Genomic DNA, 13811 nt, shown 5'->3' with positions numbered 1-13811 from the left:
TGTGAAAGCCATCTAAAAGCAGCATGAGAAAAGTAATGTCAAACCAGTTTTTTTTTAACTGAGATCAACTAAATAGTTACTGAAATATTTCAGTCCGGCTCAAAATATTGGACCAGCCAACACTGTCATCCCTGGACTCATGCCGCCGCCGTGACTTAAGTTCACTGGAAACCATGTGCAGATAGCAACATACAGAATTTAATTACATATGACGATGGCAGCGCACAGGAGTCAGCACCTTAAAAATGTATATCTTGTTTTGCTTTATAAGAAAGTCTTTGCACAGAACATCTCTGGCAAACGACTTGGAATTGGTCCATTTCTTTACACACTGTACATACTGTAAAATACAGAATCCCACAGAGTCCGCCCACGATTCAGATGTAAACAAAGAAAATACCATCTGTTAGCGCTCGGCTCATTACTACTGTATGTACCAGAGAGCTGCCACATGTGGGCTGGGTGGCAAACTGCAGCCGCCTCTGTGACTGTGTGGGCATTCCCTCCAAATCACACACAAAATATAACATACGTGTACTTCTGGTTTCTATGAGAATGCTTAGAAAATACATGCTTTAATGCTGAAAAACACCTTATTTTCCTGGTCCTGTCTGTGCTGGAAGCCTCCATCTGAAACGCTCTGTTTTAGCGCCTAGTAGTCATTTAAAAATCCTGCTACAGTCGAAGGAGCTGCTCAATAAATTACTCAAAGTACAAGTTTCTTTCAGTATTTTTTTGGCTGACACCTGGAGGTTCGCTGTGACGTTTCCAGGCTTCCTTCCTTTCCTTCATCTTCTCCTGACGACCAAAGTTAACTCTGAAAAACTTCCTAAAAATCGACATCACTTTTCGTGCTGCTCTGGGACGCCTTTCCTGTGTAGTTAAACCTTTCAAGCCCGGGCACATCGGTGCAAATTCTTTTAAAACATGGGAAAAGAATACAATAATGATAATTGATATGAAATGTTACATAAATTGCAAAAAATGAGTAAATATAGAAAATTAGAATTTCGAAAAGCTAGGAAAAAAAGGTTTTGAAGAAAAAAGAAAAAAGCCAAGGGAATTTTTTTTATAACTATAATGATTATAATTAAAATTTTGTTGCAGAATTTCTTAAAATTTGATGCACAGTTTCCAAATCTTTTTTTGCCTTGTTTTTTTTAACTTTCTTTTTCATTATTTGTTTGTTTTGTTTTATTTGGAGTTATTTTTTCATAATTTTTAAGGTTATTTATTTTTCCTAATTTCTTGCTAACTTGTAATTTCCTTGTTGCAAATGGCCTTCTTTCTATGTTTTTAAAGAAATCAAGCCAATTTGTGCAGCTTTCAAATGGTTAAATAAATTGTTACTGAGCTTAAATTTGTCACTTCAGTAATTTTTCAATTAAAAATGTCAAACATTTGCTGATTCCAGCTTCTTAAATGTGAGAATATTCTGCTTTTTGGTCAGTTTTGATAGTAAATAAAGAGTCCTTGGATCTTAAATCTTTGGTTGTACAGAAGAAAACACGTCACTTTGGAATCATCATTTAAAAAAAAATGTTTTGACTTTTTATAGGCTAAACCATGAACTGATTAATCGTAAAAATAATCACATTAGTCAAAAATTAAATAATAATCAGTTGTAGTCTAATGTCTTCTAAGGGATCGTTTTAACTTTGGCCATGTTAAAATGAATATAATACTTTATATAAAGGACAGAAAAAGCTAAAATCAGTCTTTCTCTGCACATGGCGGTCCCCTCCAGGAGGAAATGAAACGATGTAAACCGACAGACGGTAACCTGGAGAGGAGGCTGTCTACGTCCACCCAGAGGAGCCGACTGTGACGGGTGACCACAGAGGGACAGCTGGTGTCAGGGTCTGTGGGAGTTTTGGACAGCAGCTCACAGACGAGAGTCTCCGGAGGACGAAACACAAACTCAACCAGCACATCAATTATTTCAGTTAGCTCAGCGGCCATATGGAAAAAACAGCAGAGCTCTGGAGACACGCAGCAGAATGACACCGGGAGCTGCCAGGACATTTAGACAGGACGTTTTAAGGGACATAGATATATATATATATATATATATATATATACATACACACACACACACACACACAAACACAGATGCTCAACTTGCTTTGCTTGGAGGCCGTTTTTGCAACATGACAGGAGGCCAGGGGCCAGTCGCAGCATCCTCAGACATGTTTCTAGGATTTTAAGAATTTTCTAGGATTTCAGGACATTTCTTGTATTTTGGAACAAGATTATTCTCAGATTATACAACATTTGTCAGAATTTTTGACATTTCTATAATTTAAGAAGTTTCTAGGATTTAAGGATGTTTTGAGGGCTTGAGGACATTTCTAGGATTTTAGGAGATGTTTAGGATTTTGGGACATTTTTAAGTTTTTATGACATTTCTGGGATTTGGTTGTACGATTTCAGAGTGATTCTTAGATTTTAGCAAGTTTCTGGGATTTTAAGAAATTTCTAGGATTTCAGGACATTTCTTGTATTTTGGAACAATTCTCGTACTTTAGGGCATTTCTCAGATTTTATGAGATTCCTAGGATTTTAGGACATTTTTCAAATTTTAGAGTTTCTGGTATTTTAGAAGGTTTTTGTGGTTTTAAGACATTTCTAAGATTTTAAGAAGATACCAGGATTTTAGGATGTTTCTAGGATTTTAGGATGTTTCTCAATTTTTAGGACATTTCTTTTCTTTTGGGCTGCGGGCCACAAGTTGAGAATCACTGGTTAACAGAGAATGCAGGTCTTAAACTGGTTGGTCAAACAACCCATCAAGCAACAGGAACATGTGAATGGATTTTCTTTTTCGTCTTTATCACTGCTGAAGACTTTGGTTTGAATTTAACCGTCTTAGAAGTGATGTTCTGATAAAAAGAAATTAACTCTGTTCCCGGTGGGTGTCTCATTCATGCCGATGCCTCTCACACGCAGGCTAATGAGAACGCAGGAGAAGTGCTTGGATGAGGTTAACTAAAAGATCTGAGGACCCCCAGAGTCCTCACTGGTCGTGCTCTGAATAATGAAGGCTAACATGCAGATGGGGCTGTGCGTCTGTCACGGTACCAACTAATGAGGACCTGTGAATGTATTCGTGTATGCACTCTCCACAAAAACACCAGAAATCATTTGTAACTGACTTATCTCGCTTCAAGTATCATAATGATGTTTCTTTTTATGATGCTGACATCTTAATCATGTTTGGAAAAGGATGCAAAAATGCTTGAGTGAATGTACTTAGTTACATTCCACCACTGATATTTTCCAAGTTGCACAGTCAGTGTGTTGTGAATACAGAAGGACTGAACAAGAATCCCTGCAGCGGCGGCCCGATTTATGTTCACACACACACACACACACACAAAAAAATATCGATGCTCTGCGTCAGAGCTGGGAAGCAAGAAAGAGTTGGCGAGAGATTCTGGCACAATCAGAAAAGTCTATTTAAAGGGATACTCCAGTAATTAACTGTTACACATGCATGCAAGTTAGGAGACGGCTTTGATACATAAATACAAAGTAAGAGTCCGTGTCTCCTCTCAGAGATCTGTAGCTCTGTGCGTCTGATGCTCGTCCTCTTTAATGTTCATCAGTTGTTTTTTAATGTTGCTGCTAGGAAAAAAAAAGTTAAGAAAAATATCCGGTCACAAAGTTTGTTTCCAGAGGACAGAATATCTGTAACATTTTTATTTTAACATTTTCTTTAAAATTAGCCTTATTTTTTTTTATCAATAATGTCAATGGATTTTCTATTATTTATTTTATTTTCCATCTTATGTTAGATATTCTGTGCATTCAATTTTCATCCCTATTTTTGCCATAATTTTACTAGTATTATCAAGTGGGTTTTGTCCATGTGAAGATGCATTTATTTAATCTATTCTGATTTTATTTGATTTTTGCATGCAGGTTTTATTATGTCTCTTTGTCTTCTTTGTCTTTTTATGTGAAGCAGTGGGTGCATGTAATTTGTTTGTTGTAAAGCACGTTGGGTTGCATTTCTTGTATGAAAGGTGCTACATAAATAAAGTTTATTATTATCATCATTTTTATTTTTGTATTATTATTATTATTAACAATGACTCCTGAGCTGGTGGGAAAGACGAGCATCTGCGCTGGAAGCCGTCCCAGCTCCTCTTGTTGAGCTGGGATGTAAACAACTACGTTAAAATAAACAAACAAACTCTGTCCCTTTCACAGTGAATAGCAACTTAGCTTTTAAATCCCCATCACAGACTGAATGTGGTGGACGACATGACAGCTCCAGGCCACCCAGCAAAGCTGCGCAGCCAAAATAAGCATAAAAAAAAAAGTCAACACATCCAAGAGGATTTGATGGCAAAAAAATGAAATGGAAAATAAGACGCAGGTTGTGAAAAACAACACAATTTCCTTTAACTCCCACCGACGCCACTGTTACCAAACACTTGCAGTACTGCAGCAAAAATAATCCTCTACAGCCCAAAAAGCATCTTACCCATATGCCACCGCTGTGTGACAGGACAATTTTGGCCACCAAATCGGATCAGCTCATCCTTGAGTCTACTCGAATGTTTCTGCCAAATTTGAAGAAATTCCCTCAAGGCGTTCTTGAGATATTGCATTTACAAGAAAAAGACAAATCCAAGGTCTTGTTAATCTTGACCTTTTACCTCCAAAATCTAATCATTTCATCATTGTGTCCAAGTGAACACATTCACAAAAATAAAACAGATGATGTCGCAGTGACCTTTACCTTTGACCTATGACCACAAAAGTCTAATCAGGTCGTCGTTACATCAAAGTGGATGTTTTTGTCAAATTTTAAGAAATTCCCCCAATGACTCCTAGAGATATCCTGTTCACAAGAACGTGCCTGACGGACAACGTAAAAACATAAGACCTCTGGCCTCAGCTATCACCAGCGCTGATGAATTTAGAAAATTAAGTATCTTTTTCTTTTTTTTAATGTTTAAAAAGTAAAACTGACGAAGCACTACAAAGATTTTTAAAACATGGCAAGCCTGGATTGCGTTGCTGAATATATAATTGGACAATCCTGCAGCGCAACACCAACTTTTATTTCATTTTTATCTTATCTTATTTTATTTTTATTTATTTATTTATTTATTTTACCTATCTATTTTTGTATTCCCAGTTTTTGGTTTATTTGTTTACATATTTATTTTATTTTACTTGTGATTATTGTACTGTTTGTAAAACTTGTCAAGTTCAACAACAAAATAATAACAACAATAGTACAAGCAAAAAAAGAAAGCAAAGAGGCCAAGAATCCCTGACTATTTACAGCTCCAGTATGGGTCAAGAATAATAACAAATCCTTCAGTTTATATACTGTATTATTCCTCCTCTTATTTCTTTCTCTCAGTCTTCTCACGCTCGACTGTTAAACCGTTAACTCCGTGTTGATGCTCGTGCTCACAGGAGCGACACCACAAACACACCTCAACAACTTCCAGGAACTGAAGGCTGATTCCACCGAGGAGGCGGCGGACAGACGCCGCCCTGCTGACAGACGCCGCCCTGCTGACAGACGCCGCGCTGCTGACAGACGCCGCGCTGCTGACAGCTCCAGCTTTGTAACAGAAACACTACAGCAGGTTTTCCCACAGCTGTAATACGGGAGTCTGTCAGACATCAAAATAAAAAGCTCTTCTGCTCGGTGGATCCCATACAGAGGAGCGTCTCAACACTCCGGTGTGGAAAACACGCTGCAGTCACACATTACGAGCTGTCGTACATCTCTGAGGGGAACCGCTCTGTCAAAGTATTTAAACCGCTCTACTGCAAGTGTTTTTTTCTACATGACTCATTAAGGTTGTTGTATCCAATAATCAAAAAGAAAATGAAACTGACTGTTTTAATTACGGGCTCTTTTAGCACACTCATACTTTAACGAGCATCAAACGTGCTAACAGCTAAAGCCCAGTCACCAAAATAAAATGTTACTGCAAACCACAAATAAGTTGCATTTGTGGGTTTCATACCTATGACGTATATAGATTACATGACAACGAGATGAGTCTCTCATCAGGAGGACGACGAGACTGTGGACACTGAAGAAAGACGCTGCCAAGCAGCAGACAACAGCAGACCGTGGTTGAGACCAACAAACACCAAAAGTGGGTATTTTTAACATAAGGTAAAGAGATTTCCGGCTGTGTTTGTAGTGAAAAAGGGGTCTCTCTAAATGAGAGTTTGGGACATTTCCAGCATTGATTTTAGTGACTAAGTGGGTATTAGAGTTGCGAACATTTCCAGTCATTTTTGTAGCGACAAAAGAGCCAAGTTCATAGGAACAAAAACAGGTAACTTTTAATGAGTCTGAGACATTGAGAGCCATGTTTGCAGCGAAAAAATGTTTTTTTTTTTAAACAATAGTTTCAGACATTTCAGATCGTGTTTGTAGTGACAAAAATGGGTGTTTTAAACTAGAGTTCAGGACATTTCTTGCCGTGTTTGTAGTTAAGCAGGTATTTATTAACAACAGTTCAGTACATTTCCAGCTATGACTGTAGCCACAAAATCTGGTATTTTTTAATCAAAATTTAAGGACATTTACAAACATGTTTGTAGCAAGAAAGGCGGGTATTTTTCAGCTAGAGTTCGGGACATTTCTGGCCATGTTCATAGTGACAAAAGCCGGTATTTTTTAATGAGAGTTTGTGACATTTCCAGCTGCGTTTGTTGCAACAAGGGTAGTTTTTTTGTTGTTTTTTTTTAACAAGAGCAGGACATTTTCAGCTGTGATTTTAGAGATGCAGAGGGTATTTTCCAACAGGTGCTCAGTACATTTCCAGCCATGGTAGTAGTGACAAAAACAGATACCTTTTAATGAGAGTTTCCGACATTTCAGATGTTTTTTAAACAACGAAAAGTAGATTTTTAATCATTCTGGTGATTTGAATTGATGCCTAACCTCTCTAGGCCAAGGTAATTTTCATCCATTTTGTCATATTGTCTTCATGGCCACACACACATAATGCATCCAGAAATGCAGCCCCCTGACGATGATGATCATTTGGGAAATTTGCCAAGCAATTACACACTGAACAAATATAAGAGTCTTTTGGTTTGGTTTTATGAAAGCAAAGCTCCTCCTGCAGACTGCATGTAGCTCAACAGTGATTTAGTAATCACAATCAATGGGTATGATGACCGCAGTCGGAAAATTGTTGCTGTAAAAGCAGCAGCAGAGTACAGCAGCGTTTCCTAACCAGCACAGAGCGGAGCAGAGAGTCACTCTCTGTTTATTCTCTCAAATTTCAGAGTCTATCTGCGCTTGACATGATATGGGTAAATGATGTCCGGGTCTCCATGTAAAACTGTTTATGGCATTTTTTTAAAGGCATAGTGATACAGGCATAAACCTGCACACATTCACACAAGGATGCACACTCATAAACACACACAATGCTGATTTATTCCCTCCTCTCCGCCTTACTCAAGTGATTTCCCAGAGGGGCTGAAGGAGCTGGGAGCTGTTGACGTGTCCTCTTTTTCAGTAGCTGCATGGGTCGCAGCTCTGGTATGATTACCAAAGCCCACACGAAGAAGTGCCACAGCCATCAGCACATTCAGCAACAATAAGTGGGCAAGAGAAACACAAGTGGTACTGGAGTTGCTAATTTACTCCACGCAAACCTAAACATGAAACACGACTGCAACAGAATCAAGACATCACAACCATGGAAACAGTATTCTCTTTCTATCAGAAACACCTCACTCCTAACAGGAAAAAACACCAAAAAAACAGCTACTGGAACATTTCTGAGAGCACATTTTGTCTGCTTTTGTTCTCCTAACTGGAAAAATCACAGTTTTGTTGCAAGATTCAGTAACTGCAGAGATTCAACAGGACAAAATACAAAGCAGCCTCATGATGCTGGGAACAGACGAATAACTGAACGATCCTGTCAGGTACGCGGACCCAGGTATCCAGGGCCTCCACATGCTCAATATCACTCAAATTAACACGTACCAAACAGGAATCACCACAAAGAGACACAAAAAGACTAGAGGGTTCTGCACAGGTACTGCAAAGAGACATAAATGAACAAGAAAAACTGGCAAAACAACAAAAACCGATTGCAACGAGATAAAAAAACAACCACAAGGATACACAACACACTAAAAAGAGAATACACAAATTTACCTCAAAGAGCCACAAAAAAATCCCACAAGAATACAAAGCATTGCTTCAAAGAGAGACAAAACAATACAAAGGATACAAAAACCAACTGCTAAAAGACACAAATAAACATCAGCAAAGTACACACAAAATGGCCTTGAAGAGACAAAAAAAAAAAGCCGCTAGGATACACAACATGTTCGAAGGAGACACAAAACCACAAAGAGACACAAAACAACCACACGAGGCACAAAACAAGAATTTACAAAATGACAACAAACACAAAACAACAACACGGATTTACAAAATGACGACTAAGAGACACAACAAAACCACAAGGATCCACCAGATTCCCTCAAAGGGAGACAGAACAACCACAACAATACATAAAATTGATATAAAGCGACACAAATAAACCACAAGGATACACAAAATGACCTCAAAGAGGCAAAAACAACTGGTGGGATACACAAAACAACTACAAAAAACATAAACCAACCTCATATAGACACAAAATGACCTCAAAGAGACACAAAAAAATGATAAAGATAAACAAAACGACTGCAGACGGACCCAAAAAGACAAAAAGGCATAAAACAACGTCAAAGAGACACAAAATGATGCACAATTACAAACAAATGAAAAACCACCAAAAAAAGAGGAACAACCACCACACGGTCTGTGCTCCACCTCTGTCGGAGGGGTGGTGGGGCCTTTTTTCATATCCGTGCCCAGAGATTCATAGTCTCATAATCCGCCCACAATCCTGAGCTGTCGGGATTTGAGAAGCATTTCAGTCGTGATGCGAGCCCGTCATACTATGTGTCACAGTCCCATTTGTGGAATTTAATGCTCATAAAGTTGCACGCAAAACACCACCTGAATGCACGAGAGGGGAACTGCTCGCCAACAACGGCACAGCCTGCAGCCACTTCAGCACAGCTCGCTCTAAATACCATCCTGTGCAGATCATCGCCGTGTCGGAGCAAACCGACCAAGAGTCAAACAGGTTCTCTCTTTGCCGAGCAGACACTGTGCAGACTCTCTAATTGATTCGTGCGGGGTTAATAATAAGAACAAAAGAGTCATTTGTTGCATGTCATTCATGCAGCCGCTGTTTTTGCAGGGAGCCAATTCAATTTGAAGTCATCCTTCAAGTAGATTCAAAGGAATAACTGAGGCCCGCGCCTCGTGAGAGAGGGATTAGGCGCCTGGTGAATTGGGTGAAATGAGCACCACTTGAGGCTGACATGAAGCCATCATGTCTTTCAATTAGACACCGAGTCATTTTAAAGCAGTGAACACCATTTTGTGTCGTAATTTTTTTCACAAAATGACCACAAAGAGGCATAAAATAACTATGAGGTTACATAAAATTACCTCAAAGAGACAGAAAACAACCTTAAGGCTGCATAAAATAACTGTAAAGAAACAACCACAAGACTTCAAAAAATGACTGCAAGATGACATGAAAAGACAAAACAACCACATAAAGACACAAATTACAGCAATGAGACACAAAACGACCTCCAAGGGACAAGAAATGATCGCAGAGACACAAACTGACATCAAAACGACGCAAAACAATTCACAAAATGACTTCATAGAGACACAACTCTACCACAAAGAGACACAAAACATCCAAAATGCTTCAAAACATGACCTCAGACGTATTCAAACGACCACCCTGCTACACAAAATGATCTGACACGAAATGACCTCTAAGAAGTGCAAAAGAACCACAAGGATACACAAAATGGCCCCAAAGAGACACAAGACAACCACAAGGCTTTACAAGATGTCTGCAGGAAGACAATAATTTCATAGAGACAGAACACAACCACAAAGACACACAAAGCATCCCAAATCTTCACACCATGAACTCAAAGATACACAAAAGAGACACAAAATGACCACAAGGAGAAACAAAACAACCACAAGGCTTCAAAAAATGACTGCAAAGAAATGAAAAGACACAACACAACCCCATAAGGACACACATTATGGCAATAAGACAGAAGACAAGACTGACGCTTATTGACCTCAAAGACACACAAAACAACCACAAGGCTTAACAAAATGACTCCAAGGGGACACAAAATGACTACAAAGAGACACATACATAAAGCTTCACCAAATGGTCAGTAAGACAAAAATATGTCCTCAAAGACACAAAACAACCACAGAGAGGCTTGTTGCACAGCAGTTGGAGAACAAATCAATGAATCAATAAAAAGGCTCCGTGAACATGCTGCCTACAGCCATGATAATGGGTCAGTGGGGACACCTGTGATCCAGGATGTGCTCCTGAAAACACACCCTCTAGTTATTGGGGACCCCGCAGGGACCGCGGACCCCAGATTGCGCAGCCCTACAGATGCCCTGCGTTGCGCGAGAACACAGCATTTTACGACAGGTGCATGACACAGATCCATGGCACGTTACTGGCGCGCGCGCTTCAGCGCAGCTTCCAATTTCACGGTGCAAAGTGCGTGCCCGCGCGCGTGCGTAAAGTGGGTTTTAAAATCCAGTGCAGCTGCAGAGGAGTCGATATCCGCGTGAGCCCGACAGAGAGCCTTTCGCGGAACAACAATACAAACACGGCGAGGGAAGCACGTGCACCGTTAACCGTCTGCAGTGCGCACGAGAGGCTCCACTTCCCCAAAATTTACACCCAACACCAACGCGCTGGAGGTGATCTTAAAAGTTTCACTTACCCAAATGAGTGCTCGTGCGTGCGGGAGCCCTGTGGAGCGGTTCAGTCACACAGACCCGAGGAGGAGGAGGAGGAGGAGGGTCCCGCTCTGTTGGACTCCCAGCCGATCAGAGACACAGGACACAGACTCCTGGAAAGACAAGTGTGTCCGATCAGGTGTTGACCTGATGTGTGTCCCATGTGTCACACCCTTTCTTCCGGGAAACACGGACAGCCTCCGGTGAAGACACCCAGCGGCTCAATGCGCGCGCGCACACACACACACACACACACACACACACACACAGCTGGCTGTTGTTGCACCACTGCAATGCACACACGCGCACACACACAAACACAGGGCAGGAGAGGAGCTGCTCGCGCTCACTTTGCTTTGGCGCACGTCGACAGCTCGCGGATAACCCCAACTTTTATTATCCGACCAGAAATGAAACCACGGGTCCTAAGATCCGCCCTGTTCCTGCAGCCTGACCGACACTCCACCCGCTGCACTCACTTCATCTGACTCACATCCCAAAATACTGCTTCACGCACGCGTTAAATTGAACAAACACGTCTCGTGAAGCCAAATATTCCCCGTGCATGTGTCCGCAGCTCCTCCAGCACAGACTGGGTTTGACAGCCGGTGAGTGAGCAGCAGCAGTGCGGAGAGCGCCTCTGCTGGTCAGCTTTATGTTTCATTTCCACACTGAGACGTTCAAATCAACGGCTCAGTAATTAGCGAAGATAAGCACAACGGTCACTTGTGACTGCAGAGCTCATTACTGCTCCACTGAAGCCTGTGGAGCAATTTTATAGGCAATCAATTCATCAGCTGCAGCCATCACAATCAATTATCAATTATTATTTGTAATACTACTACTACTAATTATTATTATTATTATTATTATTATTATTATTATTATTATTATTATTATTATAGTGGTTCTGATAATAACAATATTTACCATTACAATTATAATAATATTATTATTGTTGTTATTATTAATATTTATAATTAAATGTAATTATTATCAATTATCTTTTAGATGGATGAGGCTCACAGATTTACTTTTACTTTCACAGACTTGCGTTTATGTGATGTCACCTTTATTTTCACATCTACCTATCTATCAATTTATCTACCTCTATGCATTTTGCTGCTCTTACTGTATTTATCTGTTCTTTATCCTCTCGTGTCATGTTCTTACCATCTTTTTGGTTTTTTAGTTATTTTTTATTTTATCCCCACTGACATGATGTCATATTCTTAAACTATTTCTATTATCTTTTATCATCTTTCACTGCTATTATTTTAATATTTTCTACAAAATCTCTCTCTATATTTATTTAGTATTTTAACTCCCTTTAAAATCTACCTGTTTGTATTACATTTATTTGCTTTATCCTTGTTGACTTTGTTCTTGTCAGGCCTTTATTCTTGTTGCCCATTTTGTTTGACTTTTCTAAACCATTCTCTGTTTGGCATGTTTGTTCATTTTTTTATCATTAATTTTTTATATATATTATTCCCAGAGTTGCTGCCTTTGCTTTGTCTATTAAAGAACTTTGTAAACATCTGTTTTTAAAGATGCTATTATAATATATAATGATAATAATGTTATTATATGGTTAGGCACGAAATCAAAGAGGAAAAAAAATGAAATATTATATACAGTACATTTAAAACAAATAATTTCTCTCCACTAATTCTTCTAATTTCTTACAATTTGCAGGCCACTTCTAACCAAATTGCTCAATGCCAGTTTTCAAAGGGTTAAACTTTTATCACTCTACAAGTCCCATATAGCTAGCAGAAATTTTTTAAAAAAGCATAGCAAACAATATCTCGGTGGGCTATATTTCTACAGGAAAGAGCACAAAATTAACCGATTGGACATGTTGATGAAACGATGATAAACAGAAATAAAGAAATAAAGAAATAAAAACACCACCGTGGCAGGTGGAATAACAGGACCCCGGGGGGTCCCACACCAGTTACCACTGAAACCAGGATCAGCACCTGCAGGAGTCACGGAGGTTTGACAGCGATCTGCTCGTGCACCGCGCCCACACACTTTAATCTGACTGTGCTCGTGAGAGGCCGTGTGCTGGCTCATTTGCACTGTGACTCATACGAGAACGAGCCGAGGCCGCAGCGCGCTCACCGAGGACGCTCACCGAGGACGCTCACCGAGGACGCTCACCGAGGACGCTCACCGAGGACGCTCACCGAGGACGCTCACCGAGGACGCTCATCTGCAAAAAGTGCCCTGAGACACAAAACGCTGGAGAGGACGGTAAATACAGGAGTGAGTGTGCTGGGAGGGAGGACGCTCTGCCCCTCGTCCCGCGGTGTCGGCCAGCGCTGCGCCGTGAGGCTGCAGCTGTTGCCAAGAAACTAAATGAACTTGGGATGAACTTCCTCCACGGGGAGGAGAAAGTACTGCGGGAGGCTGCGGCACCCAAAATCCACAGTTTGTTTGATCAAGCAGCTGATAACAGTCCAGCATATCAAGTACAGTGACTGCAGATTAAAGCACACTCACCAAGTACTGCACTTAAGCACAAATAAAGCAAGTTTTTTTACATTTAGAGCTGCTTTATACTTCCAAATCCTGACATTTCAGAGTGAAATGTTGTACTTTTTACTGCACTGCACTGCAAACCACTGCAAACCACTTAAAGTGTTCTGGGACGCGTTTAACTACATATCTTTTGTAATACAAATGCTAGGGGTTGACATATTATCGGCCCGGTCGATTATCGGGGCTGATATTTGAAATTTTGCCGATTATCTGTATCGGCATTTTATTTTAATTATTGTCAATAAAATTAATGAATTAAAAAGTGCAAAAAAAGTGTCATCACGGGAGGAGCTATTCTTATTTATTCATTTTGTATTTCAATTTTCACTTGAATTTATAAAAAAAGTTACTTGAACTTTCAAAATGATGCAGGCCAGGGGCC

General features: G+C 40.0%; 1 protein-coding gene across 3 annotated transcripts in view; it reads right to left on the bottom strand.

The window, feature by feature from the left end:
* Positions 1-11455, bottom strand: part of camkk1a (calcium/calmodulin-dependent protein kinase kinase 1, alpha a) — a 67944-nt gene extending 56489 nt beyond the window's left edge. For 2 of the 3 annotated variants that reach the window (XM_088088694.1, XM_088088697.1), the window contains exon 1: positions 10864-11455. The gene's annotated coding sequence lies outside the window, so the exon portion shown is untranslated. The remainder of the gene's footprint in view (positions 1-10863) is intronic. The other variant, XM_088088695.1, reaches the window with a different exon arrangement.
* Positions 11456-13811: the final 2356 nt, after the last annotated feature.

Source organism: Plectropomus leopardus, chromosome 15, assembly GCF_026936395.1.
Source record: "Plectropomus leopardus strain MGB_pleo_1.0 chromosome 15, ASM2693639v1, whole genome shotgun sequence".
Lineage (NCBI taxonomy): Eukaryota > Metazoa > Chordata > Actinopteri > Perciformes > Serranidae > Plectropomus > Plectropomus leopardus.
This window is presented reverse-complemented; position numbering and strand designations above follow the sequence as displayed.